The sequence below is a fragment of the Microtus pennsylvanicus genome, chromosome 1, assembly GCF_037038515.1.
Source record: "Microtus pennsylvanicus isolate mMicPen1 chromosome 1, mMicPen1.hap1, whole genome shotgun sequence".
NCBI classification, from domain to species: Eukaryota; Metazoa; Chordata; class Mammalia; order Rodentia; family Cricetidae; genus Microtus; species Microtus pennsylvanicus.
Window position 1 is genome coordinate 36,495,343 of NC_134579.1, and position 19,121 is coordinate 36,514,463.

The window sequence follows — 19,121 nt, forward strand, 5'->3', positions numbered from 1 at the left end:
TACAGGATTCCTCTCCATGTTCACATGAATTAAAATGATTTTTCTCCTGCTAATCTGTTGTGCCCATTTAAAGACTAGACCCCTTCTCAAAAAAAAAAAAAGGTGATATGAGCACTTTCCCACTTTGGTAACAGGCACTCATGAAGGATTGCTGTCCTAAAACTCTGGTTACACCTACACTGCACACAATTCATCACACCTTGCTTTCACTCAAAACACAGGCAGAATGTTAGAACCATGCCCACTGTGGTTGTCAGGCCCTGTGAGCCCTTCCTGCTTCCCTGGTACTTTGTCCCCTCCCCCTCCTCCGTTGTCCTTTCTGGAAAGGTGCTTAGCAGCGTGTTCCTAGGGGTGTATATGTCTGGAAGAGATCAGCCCTACACCTGGTGAACTTGAGGCAGGATAGATAGAGAGGAAAGAGAAGGGAAAGAAGCCCCTTCTTCCAAGGTGTGATGGATCGATCTCTCCAGCCTGTCAAGAATTCCAGCACCCTTGGCATCTGCCAGAGTACAGTCGATGTGCCTTTTACAGGAAGGCATTTCAAATAAGAATGTGAAAAGAGCAATAGATCATGCTTGGAGTCTGAACGTGTGCTGCCTTATTCCTTTCCCAGATGCAACCCTCACAAACATGACAATAGACTTTTGTTTTCTTGTTAAAAACATCTTGACTTCTGTGCAATCTTCTGACCTTATCTCATTTGACCCTTTGAGTGGAACTCCAGAAGTCACTAAAATTGTCTGTATGACTGTTGTAAAAATTCTTAAGCCTGTCACTCTCTGAGAAGCCACACCCATTCTCGAGTGCTTTATTGCGCCTTCCTTCTGTGTGCTCTTCTCTTGTGCCTCAGGTAGAGTCTCACATAACCCAGGCTGACCTGGAACTTTTTTGTTGTTGTTTTGTTTTTTCGAGACACGGTTTCTCTGTGCTGCCGGTTGTCTTGGAACTCTTTCTGTAGACCAGGTTGGCCTCAAACTCAGAGGTAAGTCTACTCCTGCCTCCCAAATTCTCGGATTAAATGAACGTGCTACCACACCTGGTTTGTGACCTTGAGTTTATGATCCTCCTGCCTCAACCTCCTTACTGCTGGGATTACAGGTCTGCATCTCCACCTTGCACTACATCTGCAGCCCGCAGCCCTAAGGAAGTCTCTTCACTCAAAACACAAAACAGAACAACTTTATGGCTCATCCTGAAAGTCTTTTCAGTAGCAAAGTCAAGACTGCTGGCTTCAACTGAGTGACTGAGTAGAAGTCCCTGAAAAGAACTCCTCTGGGAGGCTGGAAAATGGCTGAGCACTTGCTGCCAAGACTGAGACCTGGAGCTTGATTCCTAGAAGCCATGTGATGGGAGGGGAAAACTGAGTTCTTACAGTTGTCCTCTGACCTCCACATGCACACTAAAACACACAAATAAATAAAAATAATAAAATCAATCACTATAGGCGGCAGCATGGAGCTGCATCACACTGTTAATAACAAACTGAATGAAGCAGATAGCCCTCCTCAGTGCCATCAAGTCTGGAGGGGATTACCCCAGATGTGTCACTGCTGTCCACTCCAGAGAACTCATTCTCCTGAACATAGGTCAAGTCTTTGGTGACGACTCACTTCCATTTTGATAGTGTGTTGAGGGCTTCCAGCCTTGACTCCTAATCCCACCTATATGCAGCTAGTTGGTGTGGGACAATGGTCTGTATTCTGTCAATTATATTTTAAATAAACACTGATTAGCCAGTAGCCAGGCAGGAAGTATAGGTGGGATAACCAGGCAGGAAGTAGAGGCAGGATGATGAGAACAGGAGAATTCTGGGAAGAAGAAAGCTTATTCTGCAGTTCTGACCCAGCCACAGAAGAAGCAAGATGTGACTCTCCTGCTGAATAAGATACCAAGCAATGTGGCTAACTCAGACAGGAATAATGGGCTAATATAAGTTATAAGAGTTAATAAGAAGCCTGAGCTAATGGGCCAATCAGTTTATAACTAATGTAGACCTCTGTGTGATTTCTTTGGGAATTAACAATTGCAGGAACCGAGCAGGACAGAAAACCTTAGTCAACAGCTAGTATGTACACTTAGCTCTCACCCAACACCCATTTCCTCCTTGATATCACTAGCCATGGGTCTTCAGGGAAACAGAAGAAGGGGAGAATATTGAAGAGGCTTATTACCAAGAATTGGTTCATGATTTTGAAGGTGAGATGTCCTATGGTCTGCAAGCTAGAGTGATGGTAAGCTTGTGTTGTAGCTCAAAGACCTGGGACCAGAGAACAGATGGTGCAGAGCCCAGTCTGCAACTGAAGGTGAGAAATCAGGCACACTCAGAGGTGGAGAATAATCCCATCCAGCTGAAGCCTCCTCCACCACTGGTTCTTCTACTCAGAACATGGACAAACTAGATGACCATGGGATTAAATCTGCTCTTCTTCATTCAGTTTTAACACGAACCTCTCCCCTGCTTGGACATCTTGCAGCCTTGCCAACTCACTGGGTGGAGGTTAGGCATCACAAGTCTGCCAACACCAATGACACAACCAAGTTGGTCTCCCTCAACCATATCAACTCCCTGAATAAAGACCACGTGAGGTTATAACTATACAGAACCTGAAAAAAAAGCTGACCTGTACACAACTGAAAAGGTGCTGACTCTTTTCCCAGAGGACATAGAGTTTTCTATGATATCTCTGCTCCTATGACCCTCCCCACAGTTTACATACTGTGGTGTTAATGCAGTGCTTACAAATACAATGATATGAAGTCAGTTCATCGTGTATGTGTGCCACATGGGTGTATATGCAGGTAGAGGCTAGAGGAAAGAAAACCTTAAGGATTCTTCCTCAAACACCATCTAACTTTTATTATTTTTTTTTATTTTGAGATAGGGCCTCTTGCTGATCTGGAACTCTAGTAGGCTAGGGGGCCGGTCAGCAAGTCCCAGGGATCCTTCTGCTTCCCCCAGTATGGGGATTGCAAGTATATACCACCATGCCTGTTGTTTGTTTGTTTGTTTTACATAGCTCTGGGAACCAAACTTAACTCTTTATGCTTGAAAACAAGTTCTTAACCACATCAGCCATCTCCATAGTCTGAAAGTCAGTACGTCTTATCTTATGTATATACAGGATTAAATAAGGAATGAAATGGATAGATGATAGATAGATAGATAGATAGATAGATAGATAGATAGATAGATAGATAGATAGATATGATACATTGATAGACAGACAGACAGGCAGATAGATAGATAGATACACATACACATGGAGATAGATTTACACAAAAGAAGTATTCAAAACAAAATAAGGAATGCATATTCATAATAACTACAATGCCCCTTTCCATACAGGCTAAGTGAACTTAACTGGTATTTTTAACTATCTTCTTTCATTACCTATTCTGTGTTCCCTATGCCTTCTTCAAGCACCTGAGTTAGCTATGATGGGTTACCTGGTGGGGTAACAGGCTCCTTCATTCCAGAAGGGTCTGGGCTGTTGGGAGTGTTCCTGAATTGGGTTGCTAAAATTTCCATTTCCCTTAATTACAAGCATGATAAAATGAAGAGAAACCCTAAGGAATGGCCAGCATTCCAGAAAAGAGTCCTTCCCTTCATGGTGCCACAATAGTATCCACTCACCAGGATTGCAACTCTCTTCTTAGCTTGTCTCCCCAAGGTGGCCAGGTGACCCTCTTCACTTCTAGTTGAATGGAAATTCTGTCTCCCAGTAGGAGCATCTGCCCTGTGGAATAAAGTCCCCTGGGCTAGCATAGCATAAAGTGGAAGGATCAGGAAGCAGGGATATTTGGAGTGGCTCGCTGGATGTAACAGTGGCTGGTGGAATAAAGTCCCCTGGGCTAGCATAGCATCAAGTGGAAGGATCAGGAAGCAGGGATATTTTGAGTGGCTCCCTGGATATAACAGTGGCTGGTGCTATTCCTGATTCCACCCCCTTGATTCCTGGACCAGTGAGTCCTGCTTGTGAAAGAAGTAGCGCTGTGTACTAGATCCTGATTCAGAACACCCACAGCCTCCTGAAGAGTCCTGCCACAGCTCTACAGGACATTTCCCCCTGGCTGGAGCTGTAACTACATCTTCAAAAGGCCAGCCTACCGCTCTGCCCTGCCAGCTGCCTTGGGATGGCAGGAATGAGGCACAGTGAGTGAATTTCATGAGCCTGGGCCCATGACTTCACTTCTTTGACTCTGAAGTGAGTTCTTCGTAGCTGCAGCACTGTGTGGAATGCTATGAGGGTGGCCAAGACACCCTGTTAGTTCCAAGACAGCAATTCCAGCAGAAGTGCTGCATACATGGAAGGCAATCTATAGCTAAATTGTCTGTTCTGGTATAACAAAGCACTGGCCCTTTCAGGATGGAAGTGGTCCAGTTAACTTAAACTGGTGCCAGGGCACTGGCTGACCATCTTGGGGGATAATGTCATGACAGTGAATCAGTTCTGCCTTTGTCATTGAGTCCAGGCATAAATTTAATCTCTGCCACCATGGCTCTATTGCTCATGAATTTATCAAGTGGCTGGGGGAAGTAGCTGGTTGGTGTCTACAGGATAGACCATCTTAATCTTGGTTATGAAAATCTTCCTCTCCTGAGATCATTTTTAGTGAGCATTCCATGTATTATTGGGTTTTTTTTAGCACTTTATAGCATTTAGTCACAGACCTGTTACCAAAATTTCCTTGTCACTCATCTTTCAGTTATAAGCCTTACCATTAATCAAAATATCGATTGCAGGTCATGAATTAGTATGCAATCAGATCTGGCCATCTCTTCATCCTTCTCCTTTTCCTCGTGTGTCTCATGTATGGCAAGCAAACATGTGTATGCACGCTTACAGATGTATGGGTGCACATAAGTGTGCAGTGAATATTACATGTACACGCATGCATGTAGGGACTCAGTGGTTTTCTACTGCTGTGATAAAACACCTTGACCTCTGGGAGGCAAGGGTTCATTTCAGCTAACAGTTTATAGTTCATCATCCAGAGAAGTCAAGGCAGGAACTCAGTGCATGAACCTGGAGGCAGGGGCTGATGCAAAGCATGTGAAGGAATGCTATTGGCTTGTTCCCCACAGAATTCAGTCTGCTTTCTTACACAATCTAGGATCTCCATCCCACGATGGGCTGGGCCTTCCCACTTCAATCACTAATTAAGAAAAAGTCTCATAGACTTGCCTGCAGACCAGTCTTATGAAAGTGTTTCAATTGCGGCTCCCTCTTCGTGAATAACTCTAGCTTTTGTCAAGCTGACAAAATAACTAACCAGCACTGAACAGATACCCCTCTTACAAAGGATCCAATTTCCAGCACCCATGTCAGGGGGCTCACAATCATCTGTAAGTCCAGTTCCAGGGACTTTAACATTACCCTCATCTGGCCTCCATGGACACGGCACTCATGTGCACAAGCCTATACACAAACACCCATGTATATATATAAAATTAAAAACAAAAATCTTAATAAGTATATTTGGCCTAACATTGCTAAGATGGAAGTTTGCACTTTGGTTTTGATATTAAGCAGCTCCTAGAATCCCACAGTGCTCGTGGTTATGCAAGAGAGTTTAGACCTGGGAAATGGCAGAAGCCTTTCCTAGACATAATGGTTCCAGGAGAATATTTTGCATGTACTAAGGAAAATCTGCAGGTAACTTCTTGAATGGTAAGGATGGGTAAGGTCCCAAATATATACAATATTTTTCAGAAAAAATGAAGATTTGTACAAACCTTTACACTCTAGATGTTCCAAAAAGAGAAGGAGTTTTAATATTAAAATGTGCTATTCTGTGGTTAAAGTCAGACATAAGTCCGTTGCAAGACGTAAAAGGAAACTGAGCCTTCACTTCCAGCTCAGTGTGTTTACTGTAAAAATAATTACTTTTTATTGAACATGCACTCTGCCAGTTAGCACACTGAAGTTTACACTAGCTCATGGTGAGATAGGTGTATTGACTTCCTTATTCCCCATCAAGGACGTTGGGGGTTAGAGAAGGCACAGAACTTGACATGTACCAGATGGAGACAAGACCACAACTGAGGCCACAAGGTAGGAGCTGGGATCCTGGCTCCAGGACTCGAGAAAGGTTCCTTGTTGATATGCTTGGTCTGTTTCTAGGGACCGTAAGTCTTCCAGATCCCTTCTGATAGAGAGTCCAACAGGAAACAAGCATGGGGAAAGGATGTTTACGAGGGCATAGAAAGCAATGGTGACAACGGGAGAGAAAGCTCAGGCCACACTCCCTGTCCTCCAGATTCCTCCTTGATCTCAGCTCCTCATGGTTCAATCCTCTCACTAGGGAAGGGCTCTCTTAGGCTGGCTGTAGGGGTGACTAAGAACAACTTTTCCCAATACAGATTCAAGGTTGAGGAGAAATAAGTTCACTGCAATGAAGCTCTACTGGGCAAGGGGAGACAATATAATATATTAAGGCCATCATCCCTGCAAAATCCTAGTGAACATTTGGTCCCAACTCTGCTCTCAAGCCATTTCTTTGTCTAGTGCTCGGAGCGGGGAGGGTTCTCTGGTACTTTCTTCCGTGCATGATACCTTCTTCCTGCTGCCTGGCAAGGGTCTGGGACTGACCTTCAAGTGGGGGGGTGCAGGCTTTCCTGGTTAGGTGATGCTGATGTGGCAAGGAAGGCTTCTTGGATCCCTGACTGGCTCACTGAAGGCTGGATTACTAGAGCCAGAGTTCTGATCAGACAAGTTCCTTGTGCAGGGAGGATGTGGGGTAAGGGCTGGGGCCTGGCTGGTCCTTTCCAGCTGGTGTTGTGGTACTGAGGCTGAACCTGTTGCAGACACTCTTAGAGGGGCAGTACCTCCCTCAAAGACCTCCTACCCAGCCAGACAAAAGTAGACCCGTGGGCCACCCTTGGCTTTTCACCTGTCTGTGGCAGGTTCTTCTCATACTCTTTCTTCTATTCAGCTGCCTTCTTGAACTAACAGGCTTCTCTCTCTGTCACCCTATGTCCCTTGTGTCAGGTATTTAATTGAGAGTGAGAGAGCCCATTTCTCCCTTGTGTACAGGCTCTCTTTGTGTGCTGGTCAGTTTTTGGTCATGATCCAGAGCCAGAATAATGGTTCTTGCAATATATCTTCACAACCCCTGAGCCCAGAGACACTCCTCTTTATCTATAACCATGTAGGTTCTCAGCATGACTCCTTCCTTCTTTCTCTTCTATCCTCCCAACAAAACCACCATTACTTCCAGAAAACCCCACCCACTCAAGTCTACCTTTTCCAGGATCTCCAACCATTTCTGGGAGCTATAGCCAATGTTCCATTTATCAAAGCCAAGACTCCAACTAAAACATTTCCACAGGCAGACTAGGGTGACCACACAACCTCTGAGAATAGTGAAAACTTGGAACCAAAAGTGGAATTTCTAATACACTTACTGAAACCAGATTTTCCACAGCAGCACCTAGTAGTCAGGTAGGGTCAGGACATAGTACACCAAACGCTTATCATCATCTTTCATCATGCATCAAGGGGATCTGTCATAGGCTGGGAGTTCCTGTGCTGGGTAGAAGAGAAGAAGGGAGCCCATGAGGCTTCTTCCATAGTATAGGAAGCATCTGGGCAGAAGAGGCCCCATAGAGCAGTAGAGAGGTGGTGCCCGGCTTGGTGTCTCAGTGGGCAGGCTTGAGCAAATCCACACAAGGACCTCTATCCCCAACCCCTGCTTCCATGATGCAAAAAGTGAGGAGGATATTACCAGGAGGATGCTTGCGATAGGAGACCGTATGGCAAGCTCTACTTCAGGCTCAGCTGACTCTGGAGCAGCTGCAGTTTGCTGCAGCAGGAATTTCTCCACTTCCTCCAGTATTCCACCCTCATGCTTCCGCTGCACTGAACTGTCATGGCTAATGCCTGGGCAGACATGGAATGTATCGGTCGATAAGTCACACAGTTCACCTGAACTGAACACTTCCAGTTTGTTCTGCTTTTGGCCATGCATCCTGTTGAGCACAATTTAAATGTAAGTGTGAGCACATGTGGATACGTGTGTGAGAGAGAGGGAGAGAGAAGGTTGGGTATACATGTGAGTAAATATGTATACATATATGTAGATTTGCCTTGGTTTTTATTCAAAACAAGTTTTATGTATTTTAGCCAGATTAAAAAAAATCATTGTTGTTGCTGGGCAGTGGTGGTGCACACCTTTAATCCCAGCCCTCAGGAGGCAGAGGCAGGCGGATCTCTGTGAGTTTGATACCAGCCTGGTGTTTAGAGTGAGTTCCAGGACAGCCAGGGACTATACAGTGAGACCCTGTCTCAAAAAAAAAATGTTATTTGGACTAGAGAGATGGTACTGACTCCTCTTCCAGGTGGCCTGGGTTCAATTCCCAGCTCACAACTGTCTCTAAGTCCAGTCACAGGAAATCTGACACCCTGACATCTATGCAGGCAAAAGACCAATACATATAAAATAAAAAATAAATGATTTTTTAAATTGTTTTTATTGAGCTATACATTTTTCTCTGCTCACCTCCCTTCCTTCCCTTCCCCTTCTACCCTCTTCTGTGACCCTCATACTCCCAATTTACTTAGGAGATCTTGTCTTTTTCTCCTTCCTATGTAGATCCATATATATCTCTTTTGGGTCCTCTTTACTGTCTAAGTTCTCTGAAGTTATGGACTGACTGTAGATTGGTTTTTGTTTGTTTTATGTCTGAAAGCCACTTATGAGTGAATACATATTATACTTGTCTTTCTGAGTCTGGGTTATCTCATTCAATATGGTTTTTTCCTAGATCTATCCATTTGCCTGCAAATTTTATAATGTCATTATATATATATATATATATATATATATATATATTGCTGTATATATATATACTCCATTGGGTAAATATATCATGTTTTCTTCATTCATTCTTTGGTCGAGGGGCATCTAGGTTGTTTCCAGGTTCTGGCTATGACAATATAATGCTGCTATAAACATAGTTGAACACATGTCCTTGTGATATGATTGAGCATCCTTTGGGTATATACCCAACAGTGGTATTACTGGGTCTTGAAGTAGATAGATTCCTAATTTTCTGAGAAATCTCCATTCTGATTCTCGAAGTAACTGCACAAGTTTGCACTCTCACCAGCAATGGAGGAGCATTCCCCTTACCCCACATCCTCTCCAGCATAAGCTGTCATCAGTGTTTTTGATCTTGGCCAGTCTTACAGATGTAAGGTGGAATCTCAGAGTTGTTTGGAATTGAATGTCTCTGATGGATAAGGATGTTGAGCATCTCTGTGAAGTCAGTTTTCTTCTTCCACATCTGTGTGAGTTTTGGGATCAAACTCAGATTCATCTGGTGAGCCATCTGTCACCTCTTCTCCCTTTTGAATCAGGGTTTCATGTAGCCCAGGCTGGTCTCAGGCTTACTGTCTAGCTGGGGATAACTTTGAACTCCCGATCCTCTTGCCTTCACCTCTCAAGTGCTGGGATTGCATCTGGGTGCCATTGCATTTGGCTTATGTGATAGGGGGGATGAAACCAAGACTTCAGGCATTCTAGGCAAACAGTCTACCAATGATCCACGTGCCCATTCCCCCAGTTTATGTTCTTAAAACAACAAAGGTGATAGATGCTGGCATGGCTGTGGTCCAGAGGAGGCCTAAAGCTAAATATAGTATCAGAGTAGCCCAGGGTCTTGGTCAGCCATACCCACTGAATCTCCTTTAGTGAAGTTAAACTGCACCAGGTGAGCAGGGGACCATGTTGCTCAGGTGTGGATGGAGAGGTCAGGATAGCTCCTCTTTGTATAGAGATGGCCCAGCAAATGAAGGCCTGACAGGCACCCTCAAGGTAACCCCTTGTCTCCACATGACTCCGTTGGGAGCTGTTGGGACTCCACATCTTTTGACATTCTTTCTAACCCCCAGAGAAAGTGCTGGCCAGGAGTAAGTTTGCCAGTAGATGACCAGCTTGTTCTACTCGGAACCTGGGAAGAAGGGCAGCTGGCGTGGATAGTAGGTAATGGGAGTGGAGGTGGAGACGGGACAATGAGTCCTGACTTTTTCCAGGACCAGGGGCATCTGGGAGAGTATAAAGGAGGCTGTGAGGTGTGAGATTCCCTCCCCTTCCTGGACATCCTTCTGTCCTTCCACCCACTCAGGAATTCAAGCCGGTCTGCTCTGTTTATTCAGCTATCCAGCTTCTCGGCTCCCTACCTGCCCCTGGAGGCACTTTTTGTCCAGTGGTTACCAAGACCCTGGCGGCAGTGCTGGTTTTTCCAGTTGGACAGGGAACGCCCTGCAGAGCCAACAAACCCTGTGCCTGGGGGAGAGAGAATGGTCCCCAGACACATCCTGGCTGTCTCTGGACTGTCAGGCTGCATTCCTCAGTGGCAGTGTGTGTACACCCCAGGACACCGGGATTCCTTTCCAACAAAATGAGTGACTGCTGCAAACTGAGCCTTGGCAATGGCCTAGCCAGGCAGAGTAGGGGTTTGGTGGTGGTACCTGACCTTCTCAGGGCTCTGTTCCAAAAGGCACAGGGAACTGTGGTGGTGATAAGAACGGTTTTTTTGCAGAGGGAAGAAAGCCCTAAAGCAACTACAAAGCAAAGGACACAATCCCAACAGGACAGGGACAGGGAGGGGGAGGAGGAACACCTGGTTTCTTAAGCATTGTCTCCTTTAAGCTCTTTCCTTGTGTCAACAGAGGTCAGGCCCACTGACCATCCACCCCATCCTGGCTGGGCAGCTAGCATAACAAAATATATCAAAATTAATAAAACAACTATAATGATTTTCTCAACTTATGCTATTGGTAGCTTGCTAGCTGGTTTGTTTGTTTGGTACATATTGTTGCCCTGAATTTTCAATTCTTCCTGCCCCGTCTCTCAAGGACTAGGAGTAACTCTGGGCCAGTACCACCACACACTGCTTAAATTGCATTTATCTCAGAAATGCAAAAGTCTAATTTATCATTTTAAAATTACCTAACAATATAAACAATCCTTAGAAGTGTCATCTATCAATACTTCTAGCAAATGCTGTGCTGTGATTCTAGGCAATTGAATGATTAAAAAAAAAGATAAGAAAAGAGAGATTCAGAGAGGGAAGAAAAGAGAGGGAGAGGGGAGGGACAGAGGAAAGGAAGAAGGAAGAAGCAGAGAGAGGGAGGGAAAGGAGAATAGGAAGGAATATTAGAGAGAGAAAGAAAAATGGACAAGATTCTAGAAAACTGTCCTTACATGCAATTGATATGACTGTCCTCTGGTAAAAAAAAATCTGAAGGTAAAAATTACTAATTATATCAATATAATTTAGCATAGTTTTAGACACATCAGTGGCAGACTTATACACAAGTCATCTTAACCCAAAAAAGAACCTTTGCAATGGCAATGATCTGGTTGATTCTCCAAATCTAACAAAAAAAAAACATAAGAAAACTGTCAAATATAGATCTCACAATAACCAAGTAAAACCACACTGTGCCAATAAATCAGAAGACTGTTGAGGATACCATAAAGCCAATTCCGTTCTTCCCAACCTCGTCTACAAACAGAACATCACTCTGAGTAAAACTCCTGAGAGGTTTCTAAGAGTTACTCCAAACTGATCCCAAAATTCACACAAAGGACTGAAGCTCAGCACCATTAAAGAGGAGGAGCAAAGGAAGAGAACTCATTTCTGAGACACCAAAGTTTTCACAAAAAAAAGGTGAAACACATCTGTGCAGAGTGGTTTTCATAGAACAAGGACAAGGGGACAGAGTTGGAATTCAAAGGACCAACCCACATGTGGGTGGAATTTGCCTGTGCTGCGGGTGATACGTCAAGGTTGGAGAAAGGGGCCACTGTAAAGGGCACTAGCCCGGGATCAGAGAGGCCTCGCTGACCAGTGACAAAGGAAACTAGATTGCCTGTGCCCAGCTTCAGGTCATTTCTGCTCTGGAGTGGTAGGACGCTAAGTGAGAGGGATGGGAAGGCTCAGTCCAGAAAGAGAAGCCACCCTAGCTTAGCTCAGGGGCCTTTGCTCTTGCTGCAGCAGAGGGGCAAGCAATGTGACTGTTTCTGAGAAGCAGTGATACCAGGCCTGGCTTCATCCTGCCTAAGCCACAAGGCATTGCTCAGTCCTGTTGAAATCACAATGCTGGTGGCTCCTGGGAAGGACGCAGAGCATATAATGGAGAGAGGTAATTTCCCATCCTTTAAGTAAAATTAATCATTTTCAGGATGAGTGCAGACTGGCCTTCCACTTTTCTAACATGGTGACGGCACAGAAGCGATACATGTTCAGCAGAAAGCATTCTTGGAGTTTCCAGTTTGGTGCTTTACCTACCTAGTAGGACTTGCCTTCAAAGTTGCCCATCTTCACAGGCGCTATATCTTGGAGCTACAGCTTCATCCCTGACATTTAAATATTCCTATCACTCACTTTATCACGCAGAGAAAAAAAAATGTGGTGTCTTTTGAATAGTGACATAGTCAAGTGATGTCTTCCGTACCTGACAGAGCTCTCAGCTCGATTCTTCACCATTGGCAGAGCCAGTCTCTGTGTGCAGTCATCCACCTGGCTTCCTCTCCCTCTCAGCTTGTGTGTTTACCTCATGGTCCACACGAATTTTATCTGAATATAATATGCAGATGCTTCTCCCTCCAAATAAACGCATCATCTGGTGAAAAACAGAAGGCAGAAAGCTCACTGAGCCCCTGTGGCCTCTGTACATTCTTGCTCAGTGACCTGGAGCTTTTGCCATTTCCCAACACCACCACAGGTCCCTCCCCTTTTCTGTTTAATAAAAAAGCAAGGTTTTAGCTTTAACATAGTAAAATTACATATAACAAACAGTTATCAATAAAAATAGTTATTTCATTGTTTTTATTGGGCTATACATTTTTCTCTGATCCCCTCACTTTCTCTTCTCTCCCCCTCTACCCTCCTCTTGACCCCCATGCTCCCAATTTACTCAGATCTTGTCTTTTTCTTCTTCCTATGTAGATCTATATATGTCTCTGATGGAGGAAGGTCATTGGTTAAATAATAAAGAAACTGCTTGGCCCTCATAGGTTAGAACATAGGTGGGTGGAGTAAACAGAACAGAATGATGGGAGGAAGAGGAAGTGAGCTCAGATGCCATGCTCCCCTCTCCTGGGCAGACGCGATGAAGCTCTGACCCAGGATGGGCATTGGCTAGAATCTTCCCGGTAAGCACACCTTGGGGTGCTACACACATTATTAGAAATGGGCTAGTCCAGGTGTGAGAGTTAGCCGAGAAGAGGCTAGATATAATGGGCCAAGCAGTGTTTAAAAGAATACGGTTTGTGTGTTGTTATTTCGGGGCATAAGCTAACCAGGCAACCATGAGCTGGGGCGGCAGGAACACAGCCCGCAGCTCCTTCAACATGTCTCTCTTAGGGTCCTCTTTGTTGTCCAGGTTCTCTGGAGTTGTTAACTGTAGCTGGTTTTTCTTAGCTTTATGTTTAAAATTCATTTATGAGTGAGTACATATTATATTTGTCTTTCTGGGTATGGGTTACCTTACTCAATGTGTTTTTTTCTAGATCTGTTCATTTGCCTGAAAATTTCAAGATATCATTATTTTTTTACCACTGAGTAGTACTCCATTGGGTAAATGGATCACATTTTCTTCATTCATTCATTCATTCATTCATTCATTCTTTAGTTGAGGGGCATCTAGAATGTTTCTACTTTCTGGCTATTAAGAATAATGTTGCTATGAACATAGTTGAGCACATATCCTTGTGGTATGATTGAGCATTCTTTGGGTATATTTTTTGCTTGTCTTGAAGTAGACTGTTTTCTAATTATCTGAGAAACTGCTGTACTGATTTCCAAAGTTTGAACTCCCATCAGTAATGTAGACGTGTTCGCCTTACCCCACATACTTTCCAGTATGAGTTGTCATCAGTATTTTGATCTTGGCCATTCTGACAGGTATGAGATGGAATCTTAGAGTTGTTTTGATTTTCATTTCTCTGATGGCTAAGGATGTTGCGCATTTCCTTAAATGTCTTTCAGCCATTTGAGATTTGTCTGTTAAGAGTTCTCTGTTTAGGTCTGTACCCCATTTTTTATTAGATTATTTGTTCTTTTGATGTCAAGTTTCTTGAGTTTTTTGTATATTTTAGAAATCAGCCTGCTCTCTGATGTAAGATTGGTGAAGATCTTTTCCCAATCTATAGGTTGCCATTTTGTCTTGTTGACCATGTCCTTTGCTTTACAGAAGCTTCTCACTTTCAGGTGGTCCCATTTATTAATTGTTTCTCTCAATGTCTGTGCTAATGGGGTTATATTTAGGAAGTGGTCTCCTGTGGCAATGCATTCAAGTATACTTCCCAGTTTCTTTTCTATGACGCTCAGTGTGGTTGGTTTTATGTTGAGGTCTTTGATCCAGTTGGACCTGAGTTTTGTGCATGGTAATAGATATGGATCTATTTGCATTCTTCTGCATGTTGATATCCAGTCATGTCAGCACCATTTGTTAAATATCCTTTCTTTTTTACATCTTATATTTTTTTAGCTTGTTTATCAAATATCAGGTGTTCATAGGTGTGTGGATTGATATCCGGGTCTTCAATTTGATTCCATTGATCTTCCTGTCTCTTTTTATGCCAATACCAGGCTATTTTCGCTACTGTAGCTCTATAGTAGAGTCTGAAGTCAGGGATTGTGATGCCTCCAGAAGTTCCTTTATTGTACAGTATTGTTTTAACTATTCTGGGGGTTTTTTGTTGTTGTTGTTTTTTCTTATGAAGTTGAGTATTGTTCTTTCAAGGTCTGTAAAGAATTTTGCTGGGATTTTGATGAGCATTACATTGAATCTGTAGGTTGCTTTTGGTAAGATTTACATTTTTCATATGTAAATTCTACCTATGCAAGAGCATGAGAGATCCATTTTCTGGTTTCTTCTTCAGCTTCTTTCTTCAAAGATTTAAAATTCTTGTCATACAGGTCTTTCACTTGTTTGGTTAGAGTTACCCCAATATATTTTATGTTATTTGTGGCTATTATGGTGGGTGATGTTTCCTAATTTCTTTCTCATTCTATTTATCATCTGTATAAAGAAAGGATACCAATTTTTAAGTTAATTTTGTATCCTGCTACATTACTGAAGGTGTTTATGAGTTATAGAAGCTCCATAGTAGAATTTTGGGGTCTCTTATGTATACTATCATATCACCAGCAAATAGTGAGAGTTTAACCTCTTCTTTGTATCCCCTTGATCTCCTTTTATTGTCTTATTGTTCTAACTAGAACTTCAAGTACTATATTGAATAGATACAAAGAGTGTGAAAAGCCTTGTCTTGTTCCTGATTTCAGTGGCATCATTTTGAGTTTTCTCTCCATTTAGTTTGATGTTGGATTTTGGCTTGCTGTATATTGCCTTTATTATGTTTAGGCACGTACCTTGTATCCTTGTTCTCTACAAAACTTTTATCATGAAGGGGTATTGAATTTTGTTGAAAATTTTTTTAGCATCTAATGAGATGATCATGTGGGTTTTTTTTCTTTCAATTTGTTTATATGGTGGATTACATTGACAGATTTTTGGATGTTGAACCATCCTGAATCTCTGGGATGAAGGCTCCCTGGTCATGGTGGATGTTTTTCTGATGTATTCTTGGATTTGGTTTGCTAGTATTTTATTGAGTATTTTTACACTAATGCTCATGAGTGATATTTGTCTGTAATTATCTTTCTTAGTGTCTTTGTGTAGTTTGGGTATCAGGGTAACTATAGCCTCGTAAAAAGAGTTTGGCAATGTGTCTTCTGTTTCTATTTTGTGGAACAATTTGAGGAGTATTGAGCTGAAACCATCTGGTTCTGGACTTTTTTCAGTTGGGAGACTTTTGATGACTGTATCTATTTCCTTAGCAGTTATGGGTCTTATCTGATCTTGATTTAATTTTGGCAAAGGATTCTTATCCAGAAAAATTTCCATTTCCTTTAAGTTTTCCAATTTTATGGAGTACATGTTTTCAAAGTATGGCCTGGTGATTCTCTGTATTTCCTCTGTGACTGTTGTTACGTCCCCTTTTTCATTTATGATTTTATTAATTTGGATAGTTTTTCTCTGCCTTTTGGTTAGTGGTCTGGGAGGTCCATCTGTGTGTGTTGCTTTTCTTGGTTAATGAATAAAGAAACTGCCTTGGCCTATTGAGAAGGCAGAACTTAGGTAGGCTGGGAGATGGAACTGAATGTTTGGAGAAAGAAAGATGGAGTCAGGGAGACCCCATGGATCCACCACCAGAGATAGACGTGTTTTGCTGGTAAGCCACTGCCCTGTGGTGATATGCAGATTAATAGAAATGGGTTAAATTAATATGTAAGAGTAAACCAATAAGAAGTTAGAGCTAACAGGCTAAGCAGTGACTTAATTAATACAGTTCTTGTGTGATTATTTCAGGTGTAAGCTAGCTGGGCAGTGGGGAAGAACAAGCAGCCGGCTCCCTGAAACAGGTTAGTTTGGATAAAGGTTTGTCTATTTTGTTGATTTTCTCAAAGAACCAACTCTTTGTTTCATTGACTTCTTTGTATTGTTTTCTTTGTTTCTAGTTTGTTGACTTCAGCTCTCAATTTGGTCTTCCTGGGTGAGTTTGTTTCTTTTTGTTCCAGATCTTTCTGGTATTTTGTTAACTTGCTAGTGTGGAATTTTTCCAGTTTCTTTATGTAGGCATTTAGTGCTATAAACTTTCCTCTTCACACTGCTTTCAGTGTGTCCCATAAGTTTGGGTACACTGTGCAGTCATTTTTGTTGAATTTTAGGAAGTCTTCAATTTCTTTCTTTATTCCTTCCTTGACCCATTGGTGATTCAGGTGAGCACTGTTTAATTTCCATGTGTTTGTGGACTTTCTAAAATTAGTGTTGCTGTTATTTTTGTTATTTATGTATATGCACATTGTACTATCTGGTTTTGTGTGTACTTGACACAAGCTAGAGTCATCAGAGAGGAAGCAGCCTTAGATGAGGAAACGTATCCACATGATCCAGCTCTAAGACATTTTTTAAAATTACTGATTGATATGGGAGGGCCCAGTCCATTGTGGGTGGTGCCATCCCTGGGCTGGTAGTCAGGGGTTCTTTAAGAAAGCAGACTGAGCAAGCCATGTGAAGTAACCTAGTAAGCAGCACCTCTCCATGGCTTCTGCATCAGCTTCTGCCTCTAGGACCCTCCCCTGTTTCAGTTCCTGTTCTGATTTCCTTCAAAAATGAGCAGTAATAACAAAGTGCAAGCTAAATAAACTTTTTATTTCCCCAACTTACTTTTTGGTTATGGTGTTTCACTCCAGCAATATAAACCCTAATTAAGACATTAATTCATTAATTAAATTGGTACCAGGATCATGAGGTATTTCTGTGACAGACCTGACCATGTTTTTGGGAGGATTGTAGATCTTTGAGCTAGAAAAGTCATTGAGTGTTGAGATCTCAATGGGATGCTCTGTAGGAGCTTGGAAGACAATAATGTTGAGTGCAGAACAAGATGAAGGCTTGGACTGTTAAGTTTCTTAGGGAGGTTTAAAGACTCTATCAGGGCTATTTTTGAGTTGAGATTCTGTCTTTCTAATCAGCAGGCCCCACTTCCCATCCAGTCTCTGCTTCCTGAGTACAGACGCAATGTGACCTCATGCTCCTGCCATCATGAAGCTGCCCACTGCCATGCCTTTCCCGCCACAATGGACTGGATCCTGTCAAACTATGAGCCCCAAAGAAACCTTCCTTTTCTGAAGCTTCTTATGAGACATTTGGTCAAGGCAGCGAGAAAGTCACTAACATATCACAGAGTTTGATGGGCCCTGCACATCTCTGCTTGTCGGTGAGTGAGAACCACTGACCGAGTTGTGCTATATATGGTGCAGTTAATGTATCAAGTAATGATTTGTGCTTGTCTCCCAGGCTGGTACACCCTCATTCCTTCCACCCTCTTTGTTCTTCTGTGCTGCAGAATGTAACAGGTCACCACTGACTGACCTCTGGGTCTCTTGCTCTAAGTTTACTGTGGTCGGAATAGTTACAACTGAGGTGATCTCCAAATGCCATCCTACCTTCAGCAAGAAGAAAAAAAGTAGTGAGTCATTCCATAAACATTCTATAAAGCCATGTATCAACATTCTTTTATGATTGTACAGAATGATCTGGAAAATGACGCCCCTAACTTCTACTCATGAAGAGAGTCACTAAAATGATGTGTCATCAATAGGAACTTCCTCTGAGCCCAGATTTACATGATGAGAACAAGGGGTTACTTAACACTTGGTAGTCTGCATGTGCCCCCTGAAGAGCCATCTTTAAGCCACCATAGTCCTTTGAAATGTTATCATCTAAATTATGAGCTGGCGGGGTGGGAAGTGGCAATCACAAAGCTGCGCTCACCTAGACAGCTTCCTCTCCATGTTGTCCTCATGGGAGACAAGGTCGCATTCTGGGCCCGGGGGGGGGGGGGGGGTACAGAGGACTGGAAGCAGTCTGTATGAATAAAGTGAAGCAGGGTACGCATCCTCAAGCAACCAGCCAATTACTGTTGGGTTGTAGGGATACAGCACCTTTGTGTGCCAGAGACTAGAAACTGCTCTTCCTAGGAAGGCAGGGGTATGTATATGAGGCTGGACTTATCTGAATAAGGACTGCTTTCTCAACTGTAAAAGAAGAGAATTGAGAACAGAGTTGACCACAAAGCCTGTCTACCACAGTGGGCTAAGAGAGGCAGCTAGACACACATACAAAATGACATTCAGGGGCTGAGAGGAAACATGATGCCTTGAAAAAATAACAGGTGCAAAAAAAAATGAAAGAATTTTCCCAAGGAACTCTAAAGAACATAGTAAATAACAAAGGACTTACATAGATAATCTTCAGAGACACATAGGGAGGGATCATGATAAGGAGAAAAAGAGAATGGTATGTTCTGAAATAACTCAAGCAGATAAAAAGAAAATTCTTCCATACAAATGACTGATCGAGAGTCTACACACAAAACCCCATACTCTAAGTATGAAGATAACCCCATAAGTTGTTTAAACCTTAAAATGGACACAGTTAAAGAGAGAATCGGTGAAACAGAAAATTCTACCGAAAGGAAGTAACACCAATAGAACAGTAAGAGAAGTAGAAAATATGTAAGAGACAAATAGTATG

The 19,121-nt window shown here is 42.7% G+C and overlaps 1 long non-coding RNA gene across 2 annotated transcripts; it reads left to right on the forward strand.

The window, feature by feature from the left end:
* The first annotated feature begins 5,995 nt into the window (after nucleotides 1–5,995).
* LOC142838891 (uncharacterized) lies at nucleotides 5,996–18,080 on the forward strand. Of its 2 annotated transcripts, XR_012908649.1 has the most exons (4): nucleotides 5,996–6,056; nucleotides 16,392–16,444; nucleotides 17,561–17,802; nucleotides 17,932–18,080. It is a non-coding gene; the product is annotated as an uncharacterized LOC142838891 (long non-coding RNA). The 2 variants fall into 2 exon arrangements; XR_012908650.1 differs by lacking the exon at nucleotides 5,996–6,056 and having other exon boundaries at nucleotides 16,390–16,444; nucleotides 17,558–17,802.
* Nucleotides 18,081–19,121: the final 1,041 nt, after the last annotated feature.